The sequence below is a fragment of the Theropithecus gelada genome, chromosome 9, assembly GCF_003255815.1.
Source record: "Theropithecus gelada isolate Dixy chromosome 9, Tgel_1.0, whole genome shotgun sequence".
Taxonomy (NCBI): Eukaryota; Metazoa; Chordata; class Mammalia; order Primates; family Cercopithecidae; genus Theropithecus; species Theropithecus gelada.
Window position 1 is genome coordinate 118,550,986 of NC_037677.1, and position 27,224 is coordinate 118,578,209.

Genomic DNA, 27,224 nt, shown 5'->3' on the forward strand with positions numbered 1-27,224 from the left:
TGTGGGGAGCCAGGTGTGGTGGCTCATACCTGTAATCCCTGCACCTTGGGAGGCTAAGGCAGGTGGATCAGTAGAGGCCAGGAGTTTGAGACCAACCTGGACAACAAAGCAAGACCCTGTCTCTACAAAAAATACATATATATATCTCAACATTAGCCAAGTATGGTGGTGCACACCTATAGTCCCACTGACTCAGGAAGCAGAAACAGGATGATCCCTTGAGCCCAGGAATTTGATGCTACAGTGAGCTATGATCATGCCACTGCACTCCAGCATGGGTGACAGAGCAAGACCTTGTTTAAAAAAAAAAAAAATTATATGGAAATGCAAGAGACCCAGAATAGCCAAAACAATCTTGAAAAAGGACAAATTTGGCAGGACTCAGACTTCTTAATTTCAAGACTTAAAGTTGTATAATCAAAACTGTGTGGTATTGTCATAAGGATAGACATATAGGTCAAAGGAACCGAATTGAAAGTCCAGACATAAACCCATTCATTTATGGTTAACTGATTTTCTTTCTTTCCTTTTTTTTTTTTTTTTTTTTTTTTTTTGAGACAGCATCTCACTCTGTCACCTAGGCTGGAGTGCAGTGACACGATCTCGGCTCACTGCAACCTTCACCTCCCAGGTTCAAGTAAATTTCTCCTGCCTCAAGCCTCCTGAGTAGCTGGTGTGTCCGGAATTGGTGGGTTCTTGGTCTCACTGGCTTCAGGAATTGGTGGGTTATTGGTCTCGCTGGCTTCAGGAATTGGTGGGTTCTTGGTCTCACTGACTTCAAGAATGAAGCCACGGACACTCACGGTGTTACAGTTCTTAAAGATGGTGTGTCCACAGTTTCTTCCTTCTGGTGGGTTCATGGTCTCGCCGGCTTCAGGAGTGAAACTGCAGACCTTCACGGTGAGTGTTAGAACTCATAAAGGCGGCCTGAACCCAAAGACTGAGCAGCAGCAAGATTTATTGCAAAGAGCAGAAAAAAATGAAACTTCCACTATGTGGAAGGGGAACCAAGCAGATTGCTGCTGGTTGGCTCAGACAGCCTGCTTTTATTCCCTTATCTGGCCCCACCCACATCCTGCTGATTGGTCCATTTTACAGAGTGCTGACTGAACCATTTTGACAGGGTGCTGATTGGTGCGTTTACAATCCCTGAGCTAGACACAGAGTGCTAGACATAAAAGTCCTCCAAGTCCCCACTAGGTTAGCTAGGTACAGAGTACCAATTGGTGTATTTACAAACCTTGAGCTAGACAGAGTACTGATTGGTGTATTTACAAACCCTGAGTTAGACACAGCGTGCTGATTGGTGCGTTTACAATCCCTTAGCTAGACATAAAGGTTCTCCAAGTCCCCACTAGACTCAGGAGCCCAGGTGGCTTCACCTAGTGGAGCCCACACCAGGGCTGCAGGCGGAGCTGCCCACCAGTCCCGAGAAGCCAGCAGCGCCTGCACTCCTCAGCCCTTGGGCGGTAGATGTGACCGGGCGCTACGGAGCAGGGGGCAGCACCCGTTGGGGAGGCTCGGGCCCTGCAGGAGCCCACCGCAGAGGTGGGGCTCGGACATGGCAGGCTGCAGGTCCCGAGCCCTGTCCCACCGGGAGGCAGCTGAGGCCAGGCGAGAACTCGAGCTCAGCGCTGGCCGGCCGGCAATGCTGGGGGACCCAGCGTACCCTCTGCAGCTGCTGGCCCAGGTGCTAAGCCCCTCACTGCCCGGGCCGGCAGTGTCGGCCGGTGGCTCCGAGTGCGGGGCCAGCTGAGCCCATGTCCCCCAGAACTCACGCTGGCCTGTGAGCACGGTGAGCGGCCCCAGTTCCCGGCCACGCCTCTCCCTCCACACCTCCCCAGCAAGCAGAGGGAGCCAACTCCGGCCTCGGCCAGCCCAGAGAGGGGCTCCCACAGTGCAGTGGTGGGCTGAAGGGCTCCTCAAGGGCTGCCAGAGTGGATGCCAAGGCCAAGGAGGCGCCTAGAGTGAGGGCTGCTAGCACATTATCACCTCTCAGTGGGACTACAGGCACGTGCCACCACGCCCAGCTAATTTTTGTATTTTTAGTAGAGAGGGGGTTTCACCCTGTTGGCCAGGATGGTCTCAATCGCTTGACCTCGTGATCTGCCCGCTTCAGCCTCCCAAAGGGCTGGGATTACAGGCGTGCACCACCGCACCTAGTTGATTAACTGATTTTCAACCAAAGTGCCAAGACAATTCAATAGGGAAAGAACAGTCCTTTCAACAAATGGTAGTGGGGCAATTGGGTATCTGTAGAAAAGGAGTGAAGCTAGACCCTTCCTTCACATCTTATATAAACATTAACACAGAATGGATTGGACCCAAATGTAAGCTAATACCATAAAACTCTTAGAAGAAAACATAGCTGTAAATCTTTGTGGCCTTGGGTTAGATGATAGTTTTTTTAGATATGACACCAAAAGCATCAGCAACCGAAGCATAAAAAAAGATGAATTGTAGACAAAGTTTGGGATAATTTGTTACAGCAGCCATAGGAAACAAATCCAGGTACCCAGGATGAGCAACCATGGGAAGATATTACTACTCCAAGGCCTAGAGGGTGCAAAGGAAAAAGCAGTGTTATCAGAGCCCCATGAAGACTGAAGCCATGGAGAAGGGGCAACCAGACAGCAGTTCTGTTTCTGGAGTTTGCACCATGCCAGGACCACAATACTATGCAAAGAGGAAATGAGGGCAGAAATACCCTGATCTCATCCTTCCAACCTCTCCTCCCCTGCTTTTACCTCTCGTTGGCTGAGGCCAACGGGATGCCAGAGGGCAAGAGAACCTGTGTGATGCAGTCCATAGGCCAGTCCCTGCTCAGAGCAGGACCAAGAAAGATGGAGATGGATTTGAGGGGGGAATGGGGACAGATGGAGAGTAACCAGGCTTGTGGGTAAAGGCTCTACCAGGGTCTATTTAGCTAGGTATATGAGAAATCCCATTATAGTGTGTTAGTCAAAATGGTTACAATTCTTCTTATAAAACAGAAGCCTAGAAATAGGCAGGCCAGGATTGGTGCATTGGCTTCATTGCCTCAACCCCAAAGTGGCACATGTCACTGGAATTAAGCAGAAGTCTATTGAAGGTCTTATCAGAAATATTTTTCTACGCAATAAAAATAGACACTAAGAGGAAGTGCTCCTCTTTAGCCAAATGTAGTCATGTCTGCATATGTTGTTCAAAATATGGCAGTCATCTTGTGACCATGTGAGGACAAATTAACATTACCCAGCAGCAAGAACCCAAGTCCTTCATGACATCACCAAGCTGCTGCCACTGCCTTTTCTCTGGACATCTTGTTACAGGAGATAATAAATATCCTTATTGTTTTGTTTTTCTTTTTTCTTTTTTTTTTTTTTTCGTTTTTTTTTTTTGAGATGGAGTCTTGCTCTGTCACCAGGCTGGAGTGCAGTGACAGCTCACTGCAACCTCTGTCTCTGGGATTCAAGCAATTCTCCTGCCTTAGCCTCCTGAGCAACTGGTGAGCCACCACGCCCAGCTAATGTCCTTATTGTTTAAAACACTCTTCATGAGGTATTCTGTTTTGTTATTTATCAACAAAACTACCCATATAATGCATTTCTTCCCTACTTAAGCCAATTTGCTTCAGATTTCCTAGTACCAAAAAATAAAGAATCCTTACTCGTGCAATCTGATAGTTCCGGAATATAGGTACTGTACCCTAAACAGAAAAGACTGATTAGCATGGTGGTTGCACATAATAATCAGAAATGAAGAGTGTTGCAAGATGATGAAGTAGAGAACAACATGACGAGAACTAAATAAACTCTATCCCCCTTCCTGGGAGATGAAGCCCCTGGATTACCCTCCGGGTTAATGAGATGACAATGAGGAGTTGTAAAGGATGTCTAGTAACCAGGACTTAGTGAACCCCAGGCAGAGAGGAGAGATGCAGGAGATGAGTTAGAGATTGGGCAGATTTGGAGTGAATGAGTGCTCTGGTATCATGGCGTCCCCACCAGGCTGTAGCTTTTACCAGCCCTCTTGCAAATCAAATGGGAAAACATGCAAATTCTCAGTGAGAAAAAGTTTTTAATAGTTCTGGCAATGTTGCCTGTAGGGAAGGCAGCCCACCATAGGTTTCAGATGAAATCAGATCTGATTGGGTGCTAGGAATTCTAGGCTTGGTAGCCATGTCTAGTCCAGCCAGGGCGGAGTGTCAGTAATGCATTTATTGTGGCAAGTGTCATGAATATGTCACTTAGTATCACTAACTACTCAGTGTGGGCGCCTGTAGTCCCAGCTACTTGGGAGGCTGAGGCAGGAGAATCACTTGAACCCGGGAGGTGGAAGTTGCAGTGAGCCAAGATTGCGTCACTGTACTCCAGCTTGGCGACAGAGCAAGACTCTGTCTCAAAAAAAAAAAAAAAAAAAAAAAAAAGATAATTTGTAAACGAATAAAATAGGGCATGTTAGTAAACATGATCACACCTGCTAAGTACTTGGAACCTCGATTCTAGACCACATGCCTCACTCATGCTGTAGACCAGTGCTTCTCAAACTTTCACATACATTCGCATCACCTGGGGATCTTGTTAAAAATACAGATTCTGATTCAGTGGATGTGGGATGGGCCTCCAATGGTACATTTCCAATTTTTTTTTTTTTTTTTTTTGAGACAGTTTTGCTCTGTTGCCCGTGCTGGAGTGCAGTGGCACTATCTCGGCTGACTGCAACCCTCTGCCTCCCAGGTTCAAGGGATTATCCTGCCTCAACCTCCCGAGTAGCTGGGACTACAGGTGCGTGCCACCACACCTGGCTAATTTTCTTCTTTTTTTTTTTTTTTTGTAGTTTTAGTAGAGATGGGATTTCATCATATTGGCCAGGCTGGTCTCAAACTCCTGACCTCAGGTGATCCACCGGCCTCAGCCTCCCAAAGTGCGGGGATTACAGGCATAAGCTGCCAGGCCTGGCCCAATCATACATTTCTTTTTTTTTTTTTTTTTTGGGATGGAGTCTCGCTCTGTTGCCCAGGCTGGAGTGCAGTGGCACAATCTCAGCTCACTGCAAGCTCCACCTCCTGGGTTCACACCATTCTCCTGCCTCAGCCTCCAGAGTAGTCGGGACTACAGGTGCCCACCACCACGCCCGGGTAATTTTTTTGTATTTTTTAGTAGAGCCTGTGTTTCACCGTGTTAGCCAGGATGGTCTTGATCTCCTGACCCCATGATCCGCCCACCTTGGCCTCCCAAAGTGCTGGGATTACAGGTGAGAGCCACCGCACCTGGCCTCAATTGTACATTGCTAACAAGCTCCCAGCTAATAGTGATGCTGCTGATCAGAGACCACACTTTGAACTGCGAGACTTAGGAGATACAGAACAATTTAAATATGTTTACTCAATTGCGAAGGCCCGAGTAAAATATTTTTTGTTGTTGTTAAAGGAGAGTTTTCTTTGTTTTAGAGCTCAGACATAGGAGCTCCTGGCTCTTAGGTCTTCAGATTCCAGGAATTATACCAGCACCATCACCCCTGCCACCTGCTTCTTAGGCCTTTGGCCTTGGACTGGGAGTTATACCATCTGCTCCCCTGCTACTCGGGCCTTTGGACTCCGACTGCAGTACACCACCAGCTTTTCTAGTTCTCCAGCCTGCAGATGGCATATCGTGGGAACTCTTGGCTTCTCTAATTCCATGAGCCCATAAGAAATCTTCTCTTACGTATCTACATATATCCTATTGGTTCTGTTTCTCTGCAAAACCCTAATACATCCTCTTTCTGTATTTGTAAATTCCTTCTCAACAGTAAGAAACCTGGTTCCTATTATCATTGATAATAGGAGTCATTGCCTAATCCTCCTGTAAACAATCTGTGGCCATGCTGGCTGCATGCTTGGCATTCAGGCTTTGACACTTAGCTGCAATTGCTGATGCTCTCAGTGCTTTTCAAAGTGCTAATCAAGCTGGGCAATAAAGCTATACTTACTATTTCTTTCATGTCTCTAGCACCCGCTACCTCCAAGCTAATACGTTTCCTTCACTAAGGTACCATCTGAGCTCATCACCAGCAAAAGTTTTAATAAATGCACCATCACCTTCTGCCAGAGACAATCTGTGTGCCACCTTCCACTAATGATGGTGTCCTCATTGTCAGCCAGGTGGCAGGTGACCCAACCCCAAACATCCAGTCCTCCTGTTTGGGTTTTTTTGGATCACACCACTTCTGGTACCAATTGTCACAGGTTGGATTCTCTGGGAAGCAGACTATGAAGCAGATTGGCATGCAGGAGGTATGTTAGGGGATGGATGTATTGCAGAAGGGAAGGAAACAGGATTGGGCAGAGGAAGCAGCTGAGTTTCAACTACGCATCTCTCTTCCGCTGAGGCAGTCCGCAGAGGGGCACGCAGCTGAGGGCTGTCTGCGGGCAGCACTTCCAGTCACTGGGAAAATAATTTCTTTTTTCTCTGGACAGTGCATCACAGGTCCCCCCACAACATCATCAAGGTTGTTCTGCAACCACAAGTAAGTCATCTCTTTTTCATCTATAAGTTGATTCACAAATTTGGAAATCAATGTGGAATATTTTTCTTTTTGGATTTCTGCGAATATTGTTTAATGTAGAGCTTGTGATCAATATGATTATCAATTACATTTTCTCTCCGATACTTTTGCTTTCCTCTACGGTTTCTAATCGCTTTTTTTGGTACTATTTGAAGAAATATATTGTCAACTTTTTCCAACCTCTTCATCCAATTCACTTTTCTACTGAAATCCTCTTTTTCTTCTTTTTTTCTTTTTCTTTTTTTTTTTTTTTTTTTTTTTGAGACAGAGTCTCGCTCTGTCTTCCTGGCTGGAGTGCAATGACACGATCTCGGTCACTGCAACCTCCGCCTCCCGGGTTCAAGCGATTCTCCTGCCTCAGCCTCCCAAGTAGCTGGGACTACAGGCGCCCGCCACCATGCCCATCTAATTTTTGTATTTTTAGTAGAGATGGGGTATCACCGTGTTGGCCAGGCTGGTCTTGAACCCCTGACCTCAGGTGATCCGCCTGTCTTGGCCTCTGAAAGTGTGAGGATTACAGGCATGAGCCACTATGCCCATGCCTGGCTTTCCTTTTTTTTTCCCTAGAGCTCTCCATCCCAGGGCCCTGTGTCTGCCCACTTCAGTTTGGATGAGCTGTTATTCCAGACTTGCTACACAGTTGTCACCATGGGGCTTCCCTTTACTGCCATCCTTGGTTAAATTCATTGCTTTCTGGATTCCATGTTTAAAACTGTTTAGTTTATGCCCTGGTTTTCCTGAGGTATTTTCTTAGAAGAGATGTAAAGCAAGCAAGTTTTATGAGTCTAAAAAATGTCTTTATTTTACTTTTCCATTTAGTTGAAGATTTGACTGGATATAGAATTTCAGCTGAAAATAATTTTTCATCAGGAATTTAAAGGCATTGCTCCATTGTCTGCTTGAAATTGATTTTTTTTTTTTTTTTTTTTTTTTAGATGAAGTCTCACTTTTGTCACCCAGGTTCAAGTGCAATGGTGTGATCTCAGCTCACTGCAACCTCCGTCTCCCAGGTTCAAGTGATTCTCCTGCCTCAGCTTCCCGAGTAGCTGGAACTACAGGTATGGGTCACCAGGCCTGGCTAAGTTTTATATTTTTAGTAGAGATGAGGTTTCACCATGTTGGCCAGGCTGGTCTCGAACTCCTGACCTCAGGTGATCTGCCCACCTCGACCTCCCAAAGTGCTGGGATTACAGGCATGAGCCACCGTGCCCAGCCAAGATTCTGATTCAGCATTCACTCAACAAACATTCCAGGTATGTTCTAGGCACTGATGATATAGGTGTTCCTTGTAAATTCTTCATAAATTAAAAGTACTGTAAGTTGAAAATGCATTTAACACACCTAACCTACTGAACATAGCGATATGGGAGTTAAGAAGAAATTACTTGGACAGATAGTGAGGGTACGGACGTCCTCGATAAGGCTTTTATCCTTAATGAAAAGCAACCCCAAATCGTTTTTTAACAAAGAGCAGCCTGTGAAGTCAAGCTGCAGATATAAACAAGCAAGCTGGGAGCTTGCACTAGTGAATGCCGGCCGGAGCTAGGGACTAGACATGTTCAAGATGGTGGCTCTGTCTTCCCTTCTCTTTGTCGGCCACTGTACAGTAAAGAGCAGACAAGATAGTGCTGATCAACTGGAGAGCCCATTTGCGTAGTAAGATTAGGGTGGGGCAGCCAGTCTTCCCCTCGGGCTGTGTAAATGTCATACCTGATGGTAGCAATCTATGAGGTCTACGCAAATCAGACACTGCCTTTTCCAGCCTGCCTATAAAATCTGCTGCACTCCGTCGCCTCCCGTTTTGGACATCTCTCTCTCTTTCCTTTCTTCTGTTAAGTTTTCTACTCCTTAACCCACCCATGTGTGTCCGTGTCCTGAATTCTTTCTCGTTTTGAGACAACGAACCCCAGCATAAGTACCCTAGACATTGTAGCTGTTACAGTAGCATAGCCTAGCCTACCTAAAACGTGCTGAGAACCTTACATTAGCCTACAGTGGGGCAAAATTATCTAACACAAAACCTAGTTTGTAACAAAGTGTTGAATCTCATATAATTTATTGAATACTGTACTGAATGTGAAAAACAGAATAGTTGTTTGAATACTCAAAGTACAGTTTCTGCTGAATGCATTCTCTCTTTTGCACCATCTTACAATAAATCTACATCAAATTATCATTATGTTAGGGACGAAACTGCCTTTGCAAAACTGACAGTAACAGAAATGTGACATGGTTGACTTCATCTTGCTTCTGACCTCCAAGCTGTCTTTGGTTATTCCTGGGCATAGGCCAAGCTAACTTTGGGAGGAACTCAATTTATAGTTTAATTTGAAAGCAAAGATTATAATAGTCCCTCCCTAAAACTAACCCCCTCCTTTCTCAGGGACCAAAATCGCCTTTGTAAGACTAATGAAAGGCCACAAGAATAGGATTATGCAATAAACCAGAACTCTGCTAAAATGTAGGCATAGTTTCTATAGTCCCTTACTGTCCAGGGGTCATGTGGCCAGAGTTAACAAGATCTGTGACTTTCCCAGTTACTCCTATAGGTAACATCACTATTGTAGAACTTAAGATTTTTTTGATTTTTTTTTTTTGTTGTTTGTTTGTTTGTTTTTTGTATTTTTAGTAGAGACAGGGTTTCACCATTTTGGCCAGATTGGTCTTGAACTCCTGATCTTGTGATCCACCCACCTTGGACTCCCAAAGTGCTGGGATTACAGGCGTGAGCCACCGCACCTGGCCAAGATTGGGTTTTTTGAGATGTTTTTCAGACTGACCTCACTCGGACTTATGACTCATGACTCAACATGTTCTGGGGCTCCACCCAGAGGCTGACTCAGTGCATAAGGACTGTTTTCCACACTGATTTGATTTCATCCCCAACCAATCAGCAGCACTATCCCCCTACCCCCTGACAACCAAATTGTCCATAAAAACCCTACGTTCCAAGCCTACAGGAAGACTGATCTGAGGGATAACTCCAGTTCTTCCACATGGGTCAGCCTCGTGGCAATTAAACTCTTTCTCTATTGCAATGCCATGGTCTCAGTGAATTGATTTTTGTCTGTGCAATGGGGAAGAAGATCTCGTTGGGTGGCTCCAGAACCATCTGTATAATGATGAATAAGACAAAGTCCCTACTCTCATGGAGGAGACAGATAATAAAGAAAAGGAAAAAAAAGGATCTGGTAATTCTAAGTGCTATGAAGAATTTAAATAGGCTAAGGGGATAGGTGGAGAATGGAAGTTGCATTTTTTTTTCCCCCTCCAGATAGAGTCTCACTCTGTCGCCCAGGCTGTAGTGCAGTGCGATCTAGGCTCACTGCAACCTTCGCCTCTGGGTTCAAGCAATTCTCTTGCCTTAGCCTCCTAAATAACTGGGATAACAGGTGCAGGCCACCATGCCTGGCTAATTTTTGTCTTTTTAGTAGAGAGGGAGTTTTACAACGTCAGCCAGGCTAGTCTTGAACTCCTAACCTCAAGTAATCCACCCACCTCAGCCTCCCAAAGTTCTGGGATTACAGGCATGAGCCACTGGGCCTGGCCTGGGAGTTGCTATTTTAGATGTGATGAGCAGCACAACATCTTTTCTGAGGAGGTGACATTTGAGATGAGACTTGAATTGTGAGGAGTAATGCGTCATGCAAAAATACAGGGAAATCATATTGTAGTCAAAGGCAATAGCAAAAAAAGTCTTTAGGGTTAAAATAAGTCTGACACATTCAAGAAAGTTCAGGAAGGCACACATATCTGTGTCAGAGTAGGTAGCTAGGGGGACATGAGCAGGGCAGCAGAGCGCATTCCACCCCCACCCCCAACCAGGAATGTCAGGTGACCGTCATATGATGGTCAGGTGGTTGTTCCACTGTTTCTCTAAAATCATCATTGGTTGCAGCTAGCACCAGGGAAAGGCCGTCTCCCAATAGATAGAAAACACCTGAAGCTAGTGTCAGCGGCTTCCTGATAAGATCTCAGGAGTTGGGCAAGCGGGCTCAGGCATGCGCCCTAAGAGGCAAAATATCAGTTTAACTAATATATGACCTTCCTCTAAGAATTCACAACTGGCAAGGGAAAAATGCCTCAAATGAGCATGCGCACAACTTCAGTAAACACACTGTGAGTGTGGCCACTCCCCAGTGCTGGTAGGCCACTGCGTAAGTGGACAGCCTGCTCCGAGGGAAGATCAGGAGAGAAGAAATGCAAATCCCAGAACCGTGCCAATATATAAAACCCTGCATTAAGGGTTGTACAGCGCACTTGGATTTCTCAAGTCACCTGCTTGGTCCTCTTCCAAGTATTCTTTACTTCCTTTCATTCCTCTCTAAAACTTTTTTAAAAACTTTCACTCCTGCTCTAAAAATTGTCTTGGTGTCTTACTCTGCCTTATGCCCCTTGGGGGAATTTTTTCCTCTGAGGAGGGAAGAATAGAGTTGCTGCTGCAGACCCATCAGATTCCCTACTGATAACAGCTGGAGTGCGGTAAGTAAGGAGGAGAGGGCTGGAAAATGAATTTGGCTCTGATTTCCATTACTTGAAAAGATAGGGTAGGAAAACTATCTTCCTAGGTTCAGTGGCTGGGGAGCACCAACCCTCAAGGTGAGAACCGCTTGGCTGAGCCCAGCCAACCCACAGAACTATATGAGATATTTTCATCCACTGTGCTAGGCACCTAGTGAGAGCCCTTTTGCCTCTTTCAACTTTGGAAAAAATTATGATTTATTTTTATTTTTTAAATTAATTTTTTTTTAAATGTTTTTAGAGATAAGTTCTTACTGTGTCACCCAAGCCAGAGTGCAGTGGCATGATCATGGCTCACTGCAGCCCAGAACTACTGGACTCAAGTGATTCTCCTGCCTCGGCTTCCCAAGCAGCTGGTACCATAAGCACATGCCACCATGCGCAGCATGGGAAATATTTTTATATTACCTTCTTGACACTTTCTTCCTTCTACTTTTCTGTTTCATGTCTGCATCTCCCATCACTTAGATAGGGACCTCACAGTTTGATTCTCCAGACCTTTAATATTTTTTCATATTTTAAATATTTCTTTAATTCTGTTTTTTGAGATATTTTATTAAATGTATCTTCAACCTTCTGTAGATTTTGTTTTTTTGTTTTTGTTTTTTTTAGACTGGGTCTTGCTCTACTGCCCAGGCTGGAGTGCAGTGGCATAACATGGTTCATTGCAGCCTCGACCTCCCGGGCTCAAGCAATCCTCCCACCAGGAGCAATCCTCTCAAGTAGTTGGAACTACAGGTGCATGCCACTAAATTTAGCTAATATTTTTTATTTTTTTGTAGAGATGGGGGTCTCGCTGTGTTGGCCAGGCTGGTCTCAAACTCCTAGGCTCAAGTGATCCTCCCGCCTCAGCCTCCCAAAGTGCTGGGATTATAGGTATGAGCCATCAAACACTGACAGAATTTTAAGTATCAGGATATAGGAAAGGTTTTGCTTTTGTTTTCCATTTTGTTTTTGTCTTATGGCACATGGCCAGGCAGGGCAAAGGGTAGATTCCATTGACACTTATTTTTAGTTTTCTTCCCAAGTACGTTCCCACCATTGTTCCTGGTGTTTCAGAGCCTCTCCAGGGTCTGCAGAGTCTTGTTTGGGCTGGAACCCCTTCTACTCTAGTCTAATGCCCCTCTTCCCTGATTCCTCAACTACCAGACCGTCATCTGCTTTCCATTACCCACAACCATGGAGAAAGCTCTCATTAGCTAATGTGCCTTCTCCAGTTTGCCACATTATTACATTATTGTCTGGACATACCTGTTTTTTCTTCTTGTCGTTTGTTTGTTTTTGAGACAGAGTCTTGCTGTGTCACCCAGGCTGGAGTGCAGTGTCGTGATCTTGGCTCACTGCAACCTCTGCCTCCCAGATTCACTCGATTCTCCTGCCTCAGCCTCCCGAGTAGCTGGGATTACAGGCACCTGCCACCATGCCCAACTAATTTTTGTATTTTTAGTAGAGATGATTTTGCCATGTTGGCCAGGCTGGTTTCAAATTCCTGACCTCAAGTGATCCACCTGTCTCGGCCTCCAAAGTGCTGGAATTACAGGCATGAGCCACTGCGCCTCACCTGGACATACTTGTTTTTAAAAATGCCTTTGTTATCATTTTAATGAAGTCTGTTAAAGGAAAGGAGTTGCATTTGTGTGTTCTGTCTTCTTCAGTAAAAAGAGGGCTTTTATTTATTTATTTTATGTATGGAGATAAATGAACCTTAAACATTATATACTTTTATTTTTATAAATCTACCTATTTACTGTCATTTCAAACATTACTTTGAATTTATTTTCCCCTCAGAGCTTTTAACTAATCAGGAGCTCTAAGCATTGCCTGGGAAATGTTTTCTTCGTGCTCTCTGCCATATGCTAGTGATTTTCAGCAAGGTTGTGTTTACGTGTATTTCAATTGGGCAAATATGAAGTAATATGAAATAAAATAATATTAATCAAACCTGACTTTATAAGCAAGTTTTGAAATAGTTCACATCTCCTCAAATTAAAAATAAGTCTTTGCTTTTGCTAATTAATGAATGAATGTTTTGGTCAAGAATCATTTCAAAGCTGAGCAGCTGAGTGAAAGAAACTGCACTCACACTGTTGCTGTATGGTGGCACCAGCTCACCCAGTATACAGAGACATCTGTAGGTTTTTATCAGGATCATGGGAACTGCACTGTTGTTTATAGACATTGGAACTCTGGTGATTTTAGTGTAATTTAAGACTTTTTTATATCTCAAAGCCATTTTCATTAGTCCATTTTCACACTGCTGATAAAGACATGCCCAAGACTGGGCAATTTACACAGGAGAAAGGTTTAATGGACTGACAGTTTCAGGTGGCTGGAGAGGCCTCATAATCATGGTGGGAGGCAAGGAGGAGCAAGTCACATCTTACATGGACGGCAGCAGGCAAAGAGCGAGCTTGTGCGGGGAAAGTCCCCTTATAAAATCAACAGATCTCATGAGACTTATTCAATCTAATGAGAACAACATGGGAAAGACCTGCCCCCATGATTCAATTACCTCCCACCTGGTCCTTCCTAAAACATGGGGGAATTTAAGATGAGACTCGGGTGCGGACACAGCCAAACCATGTCACCATTTCACCCAAGTTTTATGTGTTGGTACTAGTGGGAGGACTAAAAAACTGTTCCCAGATCAATAAACTGGGAACAAAAGTGAGAAGTGGTAGAAAGCTGTGAAGAAGGCCCAGAACAGCCCACCCTAATATGCCTGGCTGTTCATTTGGAAGAAAGCAGTTTGTACACAAGAGAGGTGATGCTGAGAAAGTGAAAAACCTAAAGGTTTTAGGAGCCGAAAAAGTGCTAATGTGAAAACATGCCACATGGTTTTAGGTAGAGGTCCCTTTACTTTTATGCTTTTTCGGACAGGAAAATTTGACTTAAGTTATTTGAGTGTGGAATTACACAAGTACTTCAAAAAAAGTTATAAAATGTAATTGCCCAGAACAACTCAATTCTAGAATAGGGATTTTCCATTTTTGGAGGGCTTTTATGTACATCATCATGAGTAAGTCATGCTGGGCCTATGAAGAAGATGGAGTGTGGGATCATTCTCTTTTTATACCTGATGAAATGGAAGTGCTTAGTGCTTGGGCAACTGATCCAAGTCACTGCTAGAAAATAGGTGAATTGGTCAGGCATGGTGGCTCATGCCTGTAATCCTAGCGCTTAGGAGGCCAAGGAGGGTGGATTGCCTGAGCTCAGGAGTTTGAGACCAGCCTGAGCAACACGGTGAAACCCCGTCTCTACTAAAATACAAAAAATTAGCCTGGCGTGGCGGTGGGCACCTGTAGTCCCAGCTACTCTGGAAGCTGAGCAGGAGAATTGCTAGAACCCAGGAGGCAGAGGTTGCAGTGAGCCAAGATCGTGCCATTGCACTGCAGCCTGGGCGACAGAGCAAGACTCCGTCTCTGGAAAAAAAAAAAGAAGAAAAAAAAGAAAGAATAAGGAAAATAGCTGAATCAAGACTTAGTATCCAGCCTTCAGAACCCTCATTAAAAACTCTCTGGGAAGGTAGGCATGGTAGCTCACACCTGTAATCCTAGCACTTTGGGAGGATCCCTTGAGCCAGGAGTTCAAGAACAGACTGGACCGTGTAGCAAGACCCCTGCCTCTACAACAAACAAAACAAAACTCTCTGGGAGGTCCTTTGGTATTACAACATTTTAGTTATTATAAAACTCTGTCTTCTTAAGGAAGACAACTCAACTAACTTTTAAATATGTGAAAAAAGGAGTTATAGTGACTTGAATTTGCACTCTGAATACTAGAATAATTTTGAAAATTAAATATTTCTGATGAAAATTAGATTGCCTTTTAAGTTTTCTCTGAAAATTATACATTCACATGAGATAAAAATCCCGAGACTAGAAAAGAAATATGAGAGGGAACAGACTTCCTCTTTCCCTGGTCCCCAGTCCACCCACTGTCACTAGTTTCTTATGTGAGTTTCCAGAAAGAAGTATTTATATATTATAATGTAGTACATTGTATGGTTAGGTTTAGATCATTGCCTTTATAATGTAGTATATACACATAAATGCATACCCTCCTTTTGGGTTTTTTTTTTTGGTTTTTGGTTTTTTTGTTCATTTGTTTTGGAGACAGGTTCTCAATCTGTCACCCAGGCTACAGTGTAGTGGCACCATTACAGCTCACTGCAGCCTCAACCTCCCTGGCTCAAGCAATACTCCCACCTCAGTATCCCAACTATCTGGGACTACAGGCGTGCACCATCACGCCTGCCTAATTTTTTTGCTGTATTTGTAGTAGAGACAAGGTCCCTCTGTGTTGCCCAGTCTGTTCTCATACTCCTGAGCTCAAGTGATTTGCCCACTTTGGCCTCCCCAACTGCTGAGATTATACAGGCGTAAGCCACCACACCCAGCCCTTTGCTTTTTTCTTTACATAAACAATAGTATATCATACACACTGTTCTGTATCTTAATATTTTTCACGTGATGTATCTTGGAGAGTTTTCAGTGTTGGTATGTAAAGAGCCCCTCACCTTGGCCGGGCACCGCGGCTCACGCCTGTAAATCCCAGCACTTTGGGAGGCCGAAGCGATCGAGACCATCCTGGCTAACATGGTGAAACCCCGTCTCTACTAAACAAAATACAAAAAATTAGCTGGGTGCGGTGGCGGGCGCCTGTAGCCCCAGCTACTCGGGAGGCTGAGGCAGGAGAATGGCGTGAACCCGGGAGGTGGAGCTTGCAGTGAGCCGACATCGCGCCACTGCACTCCAGCCTGGGCGACAGAGTGAGACTCCGTCTCAAAAATAAATAAATAAATAAATGGTCCCTCACCCTTTCTCCAGCTGCTTCGCTTCCCATTGTATGATTGCATCTTTAATTCCCTGTCTACTGATGAAACTGTAGGTGGCATGCTGTTTAGAACTCGCCTAACTGCACATTCTCCCTTTCCGAAGGAAGCATATTGACATGTTTGAAAAGGACTGCTTGATATTATGTCAGCTGAGGCTGGTGATGACCTGTCCTTGTTTACTAGAAGCGCTGCTAATTTTTTTTTTTTGGGGGGGGGACGGAATCTCGCTGTGTCGCCCAGGCTGGAGTGCAGTGGCGCAATCTCGGCTTACTACAAGCTCCGCCTCCCGGGTTCCAGCGATTCTGCTGTCTCGCTCTCCCGAGTAGCTGGGACTGCAGGCGCCCGCCACCACACCTGGCTGATTTTTTTTTATTTTTAGTAGAGACGGGGTTTCACCATGTTAGCCAGAATGGTCTCGATCTCCTGACCTCGTGATCCTCCTGCCTCAGCCTTCCAAAGTGCTGGGAGTACAGGTGTGAGCCACCAGTCCGGCAGCACTGCTAATTTTATGGCTTGTTTTTTTCTTCTTTTACGACTGCTTTGTTTTGAAAAGTGGTTTGTCCCAGCCAAAATATAAGCCAAATAAAGCAAATTGCAGGCCAAGGTAGTTGACACTGGCTTCGGATCCCAAATAAATGTGTAGTGAGAAGCACAGAGAGCTGGAGGCTGGCGGTACCTGCAGGCTCCCTGCTCCTTGTTACCCTCTCCCTCTAGGCTGCAGAGCCTTCTGGAAAGCTGCTGCCTAGCCCGGGTCAGATTGCTTACACGCCGCTGCCTCCCAGGCCGGCGTTCCCAGCCTTAAGCCAATGCACATTTATAGAACAACTCCATGTGATCCTGGGGAAGCCAGACCGCTGGTGGAGGGCAGTGCTGAAAAGGAACCTCCGGAAGAGAGGGCCTTCTCCTGCTTCTCTCCTCCTTCTCTCCATGCTGGGGGGATACTGGGTGAGTGAGTCTCAGACTGAGGGCTTCTTCCTTTGAGCAACCTGTGGCTTTAAACCGGTTTGACTACTGAGATTAGAGGGATGAAAGCATTGCTTGCTTGCTTTTCCTTATAAAGTGAAATTAAAGGCACATCTGTGCCTCTCCACTCCTTGTTTCTGAAGCCAAATGAACTGTACTTTTTCTAATACGTTACTGGTTCCTTTTGATAGACTATGGTCCCGTTAATCTAGACCTTGGTCTCTTAATTTGTGAAATAAGGAGTTGGGCTAGATGATTACTGGAATTTCTTCTGGCCTCTGTTGTGATTCTGCCCATCACAAATTTCAGTTTCAAATGTTTGTGATTCTGCAGAATGATGACTTCAGAGAGAACCCTGAAGGCCCTGAGGGTTTGTAGAACTTTGTGGGAGAAAGTCATTTGAAAGCTCGTATTGTGTTGACCTTGACATGTTTGCACAGGTATTTCTCTAGACTCCCACAAGTGCCTTTCCAGGCTTGTTGCTGGTGTTGTGCCTGCCAACTCGAGCCACTGTGGGATCTTGACAGACGCTGTGTTTCTGAGTTTGACTTGGTGTCAGTTATAACTGAATCATCAGGTTAAAGCCAAAGTTAGGCAGAATTCTAAGCCTCATGAGAGAATCCTACAGTTCAGTTAAACACAGAAGTGTGTGTGTGTATGTACTGTTTTATACCCTGTACCATAAAACAGAAACACCCTGACCAAAATCCTTTATCCCACCGACACCATGTATAATCTATTGTGTAGTATCTGCTTAGGTGTGTATACAGGGGGCAAAACTCCTCCCAGTTCTAGTGGCATGGTGAGTGTATTAGTCTGTTTTTGCATTGCTGTAAAGGAACACCTGAGACTGAGTAGTTTATTTTATTTTATTTTTTTTTTTTGAGACAGAGTCTCGCTTAGTCGCCCAGGCTGGAGTGCAGTGGCGCGATCTCGGCTCACTGCAAGCTCCGCCTCCCGGGTTCACGCCATTCTCCTGCCTCAGCCTCCCGAGTAGCTGGGACTACAGGCGCCCGCCGCCTCGCCCGGCTAATTTTTTGCATTTTTAGTAGAGACGGGGTTTCACCATGTTAGCCAGGATGGTCTCGATCTCCTGACCTCGTGATCTGCCTGCCTCGGCCTCCCAAAGTGCTGGGATTACAGGCGTGAGCCACCGCGCCAGGCCGAGACTGAGTAGTTTATAAAGAAAAGATATTTTTTTGGCTCCTGGCTCTGCAGGCTGTACAGGCTTGGCACTAGCACCCACTTGGCATCTGCTGCGGTCTCAGGAAGCTTTTACTCATGGTGGAAGGCCAAAGGGAAGCAGGCATGTCACATGGCAAGAGACAGAGCAAGAGGGATGCCAGGCTCTTTTCTTTTTTGTGTGTTGAGACAGAGTCTCGCTCTATCGCCAGGCTGGAGTGCAGTGGCGCTATCTCGGCTCACTGCAACCTCTGCCCACCGGGTTCAAGCGATTCTCCTGCCTCAGCCTCCTGAGTAACTGAGACTACAGGTGCACGCCACCATGCCCAGTTAATTTTTGTATTCTTAGTAGAGATGGGGTTTCACCATGTTGGCCAGGCTGGTCTCAAACTCCTGACCTCGTGATCTGCCTACCTTGACCTCCCAAAGTGTTGGGATTACAAGCATGAGTAACTGCACCTGGCTACCAGGCCCTTTTTGTTTTTTATTTTTTATTTGAGATAGGATCTTGCTCTGTTACCCTAGCTGGAGTGCAGTGGTTTAGTGTAGCTCGACCTCCTGGGCTCAAGCGCTCCTCCCACCTCAGCCCCCCGAGTAGCTGGGACCACACACATGCACCACCACACCTGGCTGATTTTATTTTTTGTAGAGAGACTGGGTCTTGCTGTGTTGTTCAGGCTGGTATTGAACTCCTGAGCTCAAGCGATCCTCCTGTCTCAACCTCCCAAAGTGCTGGGATTACAGGAGAGAATCACCTCACCTGGCCTCCAGGCCGTTTTAAACAACCAGCTGTCATGTGAACTAATAGAGTGAGAAGCCACTCCTTACTACAAGGAAACCATTCATGAGGGCTCCACCCCCATGACCTCCCACCAGGCCCCACTTCCAGTGCTGGGGATCACATTTCAAAATGAGATTTAGAGGAGACAAACCTCCAAACTCTATCAGTGAGACAGAAGAGGAATGAAACAGAGGGAAAAATACAAGATTCATTTCTTCATTTCATTCAGCAAACACTTATTAAGTGATGCTAAGCAGGCAGTCACCATGAGGTGTAGAATGACCACAGTGGTCCCAGGCCACATGACTGAAAGAATGAGGTCCTCTAAATCCGATGGGCAAAGCAAGAGAGGGATTGGCTTGAGGAGAAGATGTTGAGTGGACATTTCAAGAGGCTGAGTCATCTAAGTAGACAGTTGGTGCAGGAGTGAGACGTCAGGGCAGGTGCTTTAGGTTTAGAGCCTTTTCCCTGGACTCAGTAGAGAAAGCCACGGGAATCAATGACTGTCCAAGGAGAAGATCAGGCTAGAACACCAAATCCGGGAGCTCCTGGTTGACTTTACTGAGAAGGTGGGAGGAGGAACTGGAGAAGGAGAAAGAGAGTGGGATTTTGCAGCATCTCATTAGAAAAGACTTAGGTGGAAAGAGGCTGGAGGAGGGAGTTAGGGGGACGGTCTCAGATGCTGCAGAGAGGTTGAAAGAGGATGAGGACAGAGATGAGGCCAGCATCTGGGCATCATGGGCAGCTTTTGAGTGTGCTTTCAATCGGGGCACATTTGGTTGCAAGAAATAGAAACCCACCCGAAAAGGGGCATTTATTGAGCAGACATAGTTCTGGGCTGCAGCAACTTCTCACCCCTGCTTCTCAGCAACCACTGGCTTCATTCTGGTCTGAGGGTGGACAGGTCTCCTCTGCTGGGCTCCTACCCCTGCCTCTCCTTAAGTCCAGCATGCACAGACTCTGGGCTTCTCTATCACTGGTCCTGACCCCCATACCTCATTGCCTGGTGATGAGTGGCCTCCTTTGATGGTCTTCCTTATCAAATATCTAGAGAGAAAATCTGATTGTCCCCACATAAGCCAGAATCTACCCTTAATCAAATTAGCAGGGTCTAAGAGATGGGTTGATGTGGTGGGCCAGGACCACTCAGACAGGAGGGAGATGGCGGATGTCGGGAGGGTTGAGGAATGAGAGGTTTTCAGAGAAAAGAACAAAGGCAGGCCCTCCAAAGTGGCTGCTCAAGTGTGTGCTGTCATGGGAGCAGAGAAATGAATGCTGAGGGTGACGACAGTGTTTCTAACTGCATGCAAGGGCGCATACTTAACAGCCAGGGACATGTTGGGGTAGGGGACAGCTCTGCTGGCTAATAGGGGGAGGGAGAGCCAGGGAAAATACAGTTGTGTACACTTGGAGCATTAGCCAGTAGAAAACCAAACTCACTCTGATGCCATCCCGATCCAATGCTCTGAACCCCAAGAAGGCCACCAGCCTAGGGGAGATTTGTCCATCTCAGCACAAGAGGTCCCATCCCACCACCCCCAAAGGCAGGCATGAGGACCAAGACTTCAGGTGGTGGCAGCAAGGGAGCAGCCAGACACTGCTTAAGAAACTGACAAGGAAGGCTTGTCGACCGGGCATAGTGGCTCACGCCTGTAATCCTAGCACTTTGGGAGGCCAAGGCAGGTGGATCACAAGGTCAGGAGTTTGAGACCATCCTGGCCAATATGGTGAAACCCGTCCCTACTAAAAATACGAAAAAAAAAAAATAGCTGGGCATGGTAGTGGTTGCCTGTAGTCCCAGCTACTCAGGAGGCTGAGGGAGGAGAATTGCTTGAACCCAGGAGATGGAAGTTGCAGTGAACTGAGATCATGCCACTGCACTCCAGCCTGGGCGACACAGCGAGACTACGTCTCAAAAAATAAAATAAAAATAAAAATAAAAATAAAGGAAGACTCCTTTCTGGGGGCCTGTACTCACCCTTAGCAGATCTCTGGATAATCCACCGTGACCCTCGTCCTAGGGTTTTTAATTCAGCTGTGTTTACAAGAGATGGATATCACTGTGTTTCTATCATCCTAGTCTGCAGGGGCAAGTTTGTTCCCATGATTCTATCTTGTGATATGTCATGGATATCAGGAGCAACTCAAGATAGCCACCACCTTGCCAATGTTTCATAAGTGTTGTTAATGAAGGTGTTTAAAATCCACACAGTGGAGAGAGTCGCTGTGATGAGTGACTACTCTGAATTTGTGACCTAAAAAGGGGAAATTCTGCTCCACACTCAAGTCAGGGAACAGCCTCAGCAGAGCTCTGTGCCAGACTGGGTGCCAAAGAATTGGAAAGAGATTAAATCCAGCAACACTGGCTGACTTTATGCAAGCAAAGCCACTTTCATCGGTATAAAGTTCAGGAATGACCGAAATTGGTTGTGTCTCACTGTCCTGGGGCTCCAAAGAAATATCTAAGCCCTACCAAGGTCTGACCTCCTCTGCGTAGCTTCCTTTACTGCATATTAAATCCTGAGTTGCAAGACTTTGGCCTGAAACATGTATTTCTTATTTCTCTCTGCTTGTGCTCAGTTAAATGTGAAAGGACCTGGAAAAGTACAAATGTATGGGAAGCTGGAGTGGCCATTTCTTTTTTCTTTTTCTTTTCTTTTCTTTTTTTTTTTTGAGACAGAATCTTGCTCTGTCGCCCAGGCTGGAGTGCAGTGGTGCCATCTCAGCTCACTGAAAGCTCCGCCTCTCGGGTTCAAGCGATTCTCCTGCCTCAGCCTCCCAAGTAGCTGGGACTACAGGCGTGCGCCACCATGTCCAGCTAATTTTTTGTATTTTAGTAGAGACAGGGTTTCACCATGTTGGCCAGGATGGTCTCGATCTCCTGACCTCGTGATTGGAGTGGTCATTTCCAAGTGGGACCAAGATTTTCATTTTGAGGAGACATAATTTTGCAGCTGGCTCCCTGAGCTTAAAAAGCACAGCTTTGTATTCACTTTTGGTCATTCAGAAAAACCATTCCTCTGAATATCCTTTTGCTGAAACTGGTCATAAGGTTGAAGTTAGAATCTGACAAAGTGCTTTTGCATCTCATGTTTCATAGCAAACAGATGAGACAAGCAACGCTTGAATCCCACTTGGTCACAAGCTCATCGCCACATGTGTTCCAAGTCTTTGAAAAGCTTTTGGTGATATTACTGTTTGCGGGGCCTGGTAGAAGTTTCCCTATTTGGCGTTTGTCAGCGTGCCTCTCTTTACCCAACACCAGCCTGCTTTACTGCCCCAGGACTGTCAATGCTTTGGCACATGCCTCCTCTTCATTTGGCATAAACAGAGAGACTTGGGTTGACATGTCTTGGCCCAACAGGTGTGGAGGAAAATGACCCTCTACAGACACCGATGTCAATCTTGGAGAAGCAGCTATTAAATAGAGGAAAAACAATGCCTGAGGGCAATCGGTCACTCCTTCCTGAGCTTCGGTCAGATGGGTAGATCCCAGGAGTTCAGGAAGTTAACCTTTAGAAGATATGTTCATCTCTGGCAAGATCAGTCTGCAGGCCCAAGGTCTAGGAGCCAAGAGTAGTGGTCAGACACGTGGTCCTAGGATCAAACCAGTACAGATACAAGAGAAGGGCTGAGTGAAGACTTGGGATGCAGCACTTGGATTTAGAGTTCTGTTGGAGACACCAGGTCTCATGTCTTAAGTGCAATGGGGAAATTCAGTTTAGGAAATGCAAATCAAAACTAGCTTACTTTAGTAGCCTGAATTACTGGCAGATTGCTCGATGCCTGCTTATGAAGCGATGACCTAATTCCAAAGCCCACCACTGACAAGCCAGAGATTGACTTGGCCAGGATTGGCTTAGGAACTGGAGTGGGCCCTAGTCAAAAATGAGGAAGGAAGCATTTCTTTTCCTCCCTTCCACCCTGTCTCCTTTTCTTTCTTAATATTTTATTAGGGACTTTACAAGTATATACAAAAGTAGAGAGAACATTATAAGCATCCTTATGTACCCACTACTGGTTTCAACAATTGTCTACAATGGTTGATCTTATTTCATTTATTATCCTCCTTCCCACTAACATCTGCCTTCCTCCTTCCACTGTTGGATTTTTTTTTTTCAGACAGAGTCCCACTCTGTCGCTCTGTTGCTCTGTCGCCCAGGCTGGAGTGCAGTGGTGCGATCTTGGCTTACTGCAACCTCCGCCTCCTGGGTTCAAGAAATTCTCCTTCCTCAGCCTTCTGAGTAGCTGGGACTACAGGCATGTGCCACCATGCCCAGCTAACTTTTGTATTTTTAGTAGAGACGGGGTTTCACCATGTTGGCCAGGCTGGTCCTGAACCCCTTACCTCAGGTGATCTGCCTGCCTTGGCCTCCCAAAGTGCTGGGATTACAGGCATGAGTCACCGTGCCCGGCACTGTTGGATTGTTTTAAAACAAATAATCCCATTGTTTAATCAGGTACAGTTAAGCATGTATTTTGTATTAGTTTGTTCTCACACTGCTAATAAAGACATGCCTGAGACTGGGTAATTTATAAATGAAAGAGGTTTAATTGACTCACAGTTTCACATGGCTGGGGAGACCTCACAATCATGGCAGAAGGCAAATGAGGAGCAAACTCATGTCTTACATGGTGGCAGGCAAGAGAGCTCATGTAGGGGAACTCCCCTTTATAAAACCATCAGATCTCTTGAGACTTATTCACTATCACAAGAACAGCATGGGAAAGACCCACCCTCATGATTCAGTTACCTCCCATTGGGTCCCTCCCATGACACGTTAGAATTATGAGAGCTGGGCCAGGCACGGTGGTTCACGCCTGTAATCCCAGTACTTTGGGAGGCCAAGGATCATGAGGTCAGGAGATCAAGACCATCCTGGCTAACATGGTGAAACCCCGTCTCTACTAAAAATGCAAAAAATTAGCCAGGCATGGTGGTGTGTGCCTGCAGTCCCAGATACTTGGGAGGCTGAGGCAGGAGAATCAGTTGAACCCGGGAGGCAGAGGTTGCAGTGAGCCAAAATTGTACCACTGCACTCTAGCCTGGGTGACAGAGTGAGACCCCATCTCAAAAAAAAAAAAAAAAAAAAGAAAAGAAATATGGGAGCTACAATTCAAGATTTCAAGATGAGAATTGGGTGGGGACAGAGCCAAACCATATCATATCTCTAAAAAATTAGGACTCTTTTTGTAAGCATATAACCACAGTATCCTTATCATACAAAAAAATAAATAATTACTTAATAATAAAAATTGTGTCAGTGTTCAAATATCCCTGGTTGTCTCATTTTTAAAACTTTTGATTTATTTAAATCAGGATCCAAATGAGTTTCACAAGTTGCTTTTAGTTGATATGTCTCTTAAGGCACTTTTCCATTTCCCCCCCGAGTTTCCATATTCCTCCTATATCCTCCACCATATACATCCTCCAGACATTTCCTATGTCTTCCACTATTATATCTACCTTTTCCAGTAGATTATTTATGTTATGGTTATAAGAGCTGTGTTGAGTCTTTGCTAATTCCATGCTCTGGGTCATCTTTGCATCTACTTATATTGATTATTTTTCCTCTTGTTTGTAGGTCATTGTCTTATTCAGCCCAGGCTGCTATAACAGAATATCATAGACTGGTGACTTAAACAACATAAATTTATTTTTCACAGTTCTGGAGGCTGGGAAGTCCAAGATGAAGGTGCTGGCTAAGGCCCTGCTGAGGGTTATCTTCTTGGTTTGCAGATGGCCACCTTCTTGCTGTATCTTCACATGATAAAGGGACCATTTCTCCCAAGTCTCTTCTTACAAGGGCACTAATCTCATTCATGAAGATGGAGCCCTCCTGACCTAATCACCTCTCAGATGGCCCACCTCCAAATACCTTCACAATGGGGATTTCAACATAAGAATCTGGGGCAGGGGGTATAACATTCAGTCTATAGCAGTATGGTATATTATTTTCTGTATATAGTGTTGGAGTTTGCTAGTATATTTTTCAATATTTTTGCATCCCTCATGTTCATGAGTGATATTGGTTTGTAGTTTTTGTCTGGGGGTGTGTGTGTCATTTTTATCAGGTTGAGGAATCAGTGTCATTCTTCATAAAAGGAATTAAGAGGTTCTTCTGCCTTTAAAATGCTTTGGAATAATTTGTAGAGCACTCTGGGACTATCTGACTTTTAAAGATTTGGTAAAATTCCCTTGTGAAATTATCTGGGCCTGATCCTTTTGTTGTGGTATAGTTCCTTAGTAAATTTCTCTATTGTTTTTCTGTGGAAATAGGTATGTTTAAGTGTTGTAACTTTAATGGTGTCATTTCTGGCAAACATTTCACTAAGATGCTATCCACTTCATGCATTTTTTATTTGCATAGACGTCTGCAAATCAGCCTCTTGTAATGTTTAACATTTCTTCTGTTACAATGGTTATTTGCCTCTTGTAATTTTGTGTTTGTGCTTTCTCCCTTTTTCTTTCTGATCAAGGTAGCTAGTGATTTTTTTAGTTTATTCATTTTTTAAGAATTAGGCTTTTGTTTGGGCATGGTGGCTCATGCCTGTAATCCCAGCACTTTAGGAGGCGGAGGTGGGTGGATCACCTGATGTCGGGAGTTTGAGACCAGCCTGGCCAACATGGTGAAACCCCATCTCTACTAAAATTACAAAAATTAGCCAGGTGTGGTGGTGGGCGCCTGTAATCCCAGCTACTCTAGAGGCTGAGGCAGGAAAATCACTTGAACCTAGGAGGTGGAGGTTGCAGTGAGCCGAGATCACACCATCGCACTCCAGCTTGGGCGACAAAGCAAGACTCTGTCTCAAAAAAACCAAAGAAACAAAAAAGCAAAAAAAAAAAAAAAGATTCTGATTTATTCATTAATCACTCATTTTTCTCTTCTATATTTCATTTATTTCTACCTTTAACTTTATTTTTTCTTCTTTGTGCTTTTCTTGGTTTACTTTGTTTTCCTTTCCAGTTTTTTGAGTTGGGAATTTAATTCATTATTTTCCTTCTTTCATTTTCACTGACAAATATGTTTGATGCAAAGAATTTTCCTCTGATCACTGTTTTAACTACATCCCATTGACTCTGATATATATGTAGTGTTTTTGTTGTCATTATAAAACTGCCTTTGCAAAAGCTGTAACACTGAAAGAGATCTGACCTAACCAACTCTAGTTTGCCTTTAACCTCCAAACTGCCTCTGGTCACTTCCGGTTGTGGACCAAGATAACTGGGAGTTTTTTTTTTTTTTTTTTTTTTTTTTTTGAGATGGAGTCTCCCTCTGTCACCCAGGCTGAATTGCAATGGCGCGATCTCGGCTCACTGCAACCTCCACCTCCCAGATTCATGCCATTCTCCTGCCTCACCCTCCCGACTAGCTGGGACTACAGGCGCCGACCACCACGCTCGGCTAGTTTTTTGTATTTTTAGTAGAGACGGGGTTTCACCATGTTAGCCAGGATGGTCTTGATCTCCTGACCTCGTGATCTGCCTGCCTCAGCCTCCCAAAGTGCTGGGATTACAGGCGTGAGCCACCGCACCCGGCCTAGGGAGTTTATAGTTTAAATGATAATAACCCCTTCCAAAACTAAGCTCCCCCTTTTTTTTTTTTTTTTTTTTTTTGAGACAGAGTCTTGTTCTGTCTCCCAGGCTAGAGTACAGTGGCGCGATCTCAGCTCACTGCAAGCTCTGCCTCTCAGGTTCATGTCATTCTCCTGCCTCAGCCTCCCCAGTAGCTGGGACTACAGGTGCCTGCCACCATGCATGGCTAATTTTTTTGTATTTTTAGTAGAGCCTGGGTTTCACCGTGTTAGCCAGGATGGTCTCGATCTCCTGACCTCGTGATCCGCCTGCCTCAGCCTCCCAAAGTGCTGGGATTACAGGTGTGAGCCACCATGCCTGGCCCTAAACCACCTTTATAAAACTAATGAAAAGGGCTAGGAGCAGTGGCTCATGCCTGTAATCCTAGCACTTTGGGAGGCCGAGGCAGGCAGAAAACTAATGAAAGGCCACCAGGTTAGGACGATAAGAGAGGTCTAAATTCTGCTAAGATGTAGGTGTAGTTGGTGGGGCATGGTGACTCACACCTCTAATCCCAGCACTTTGGGAGGGCGAGGTGAGTGGATCACCTAAGATCAGGAGTTCAAGACCAGGCTGACCAATATGGGGAAACCCCGTCTCTACTAAAAATACAAAAATTAGCTGGGGGTGGTGGTGGGCACCTGTAGTCCCAGCTACTCAGGAGGCTGAAACAGGAGAATTGCTTGAATCTGGGAGGCGGAGGTTGCAGTGAGCCAAGATCGTGCCACTGCACTCCAGCCTGGGTGACAGAGCGAGACTCTGTCTCAACAACAACAACAACAAAATTACATTAGTTGTTCCAGAGGTCAAAAGTTTGCAACTTCCCCAATTATTCC

General features: G+C 45.3%; 1 protein-coding gene across 1 annotated transcript in view; it reads left to right on the top strand.

Annotated features, from left to right (window-relative positions):
• Positions 1–10,696: 10,696 nt before the first annotated feature.
• Positions 10,697–27,224, top strand: part of TACC2 (transforming acidic coiled-coil containing protein 2) — a 265,537-nt gene continuing 249,009 nt past the window's right edge. The window contains exon 1 of the mRNA XM_025396296.1: positions 10,697–11,010. The gene's annotated coding sequence lies outside the window, so the exon portion shown is untranslated. The remainder of the gene's footprint in view (positions 11,011–27,224) is intronic.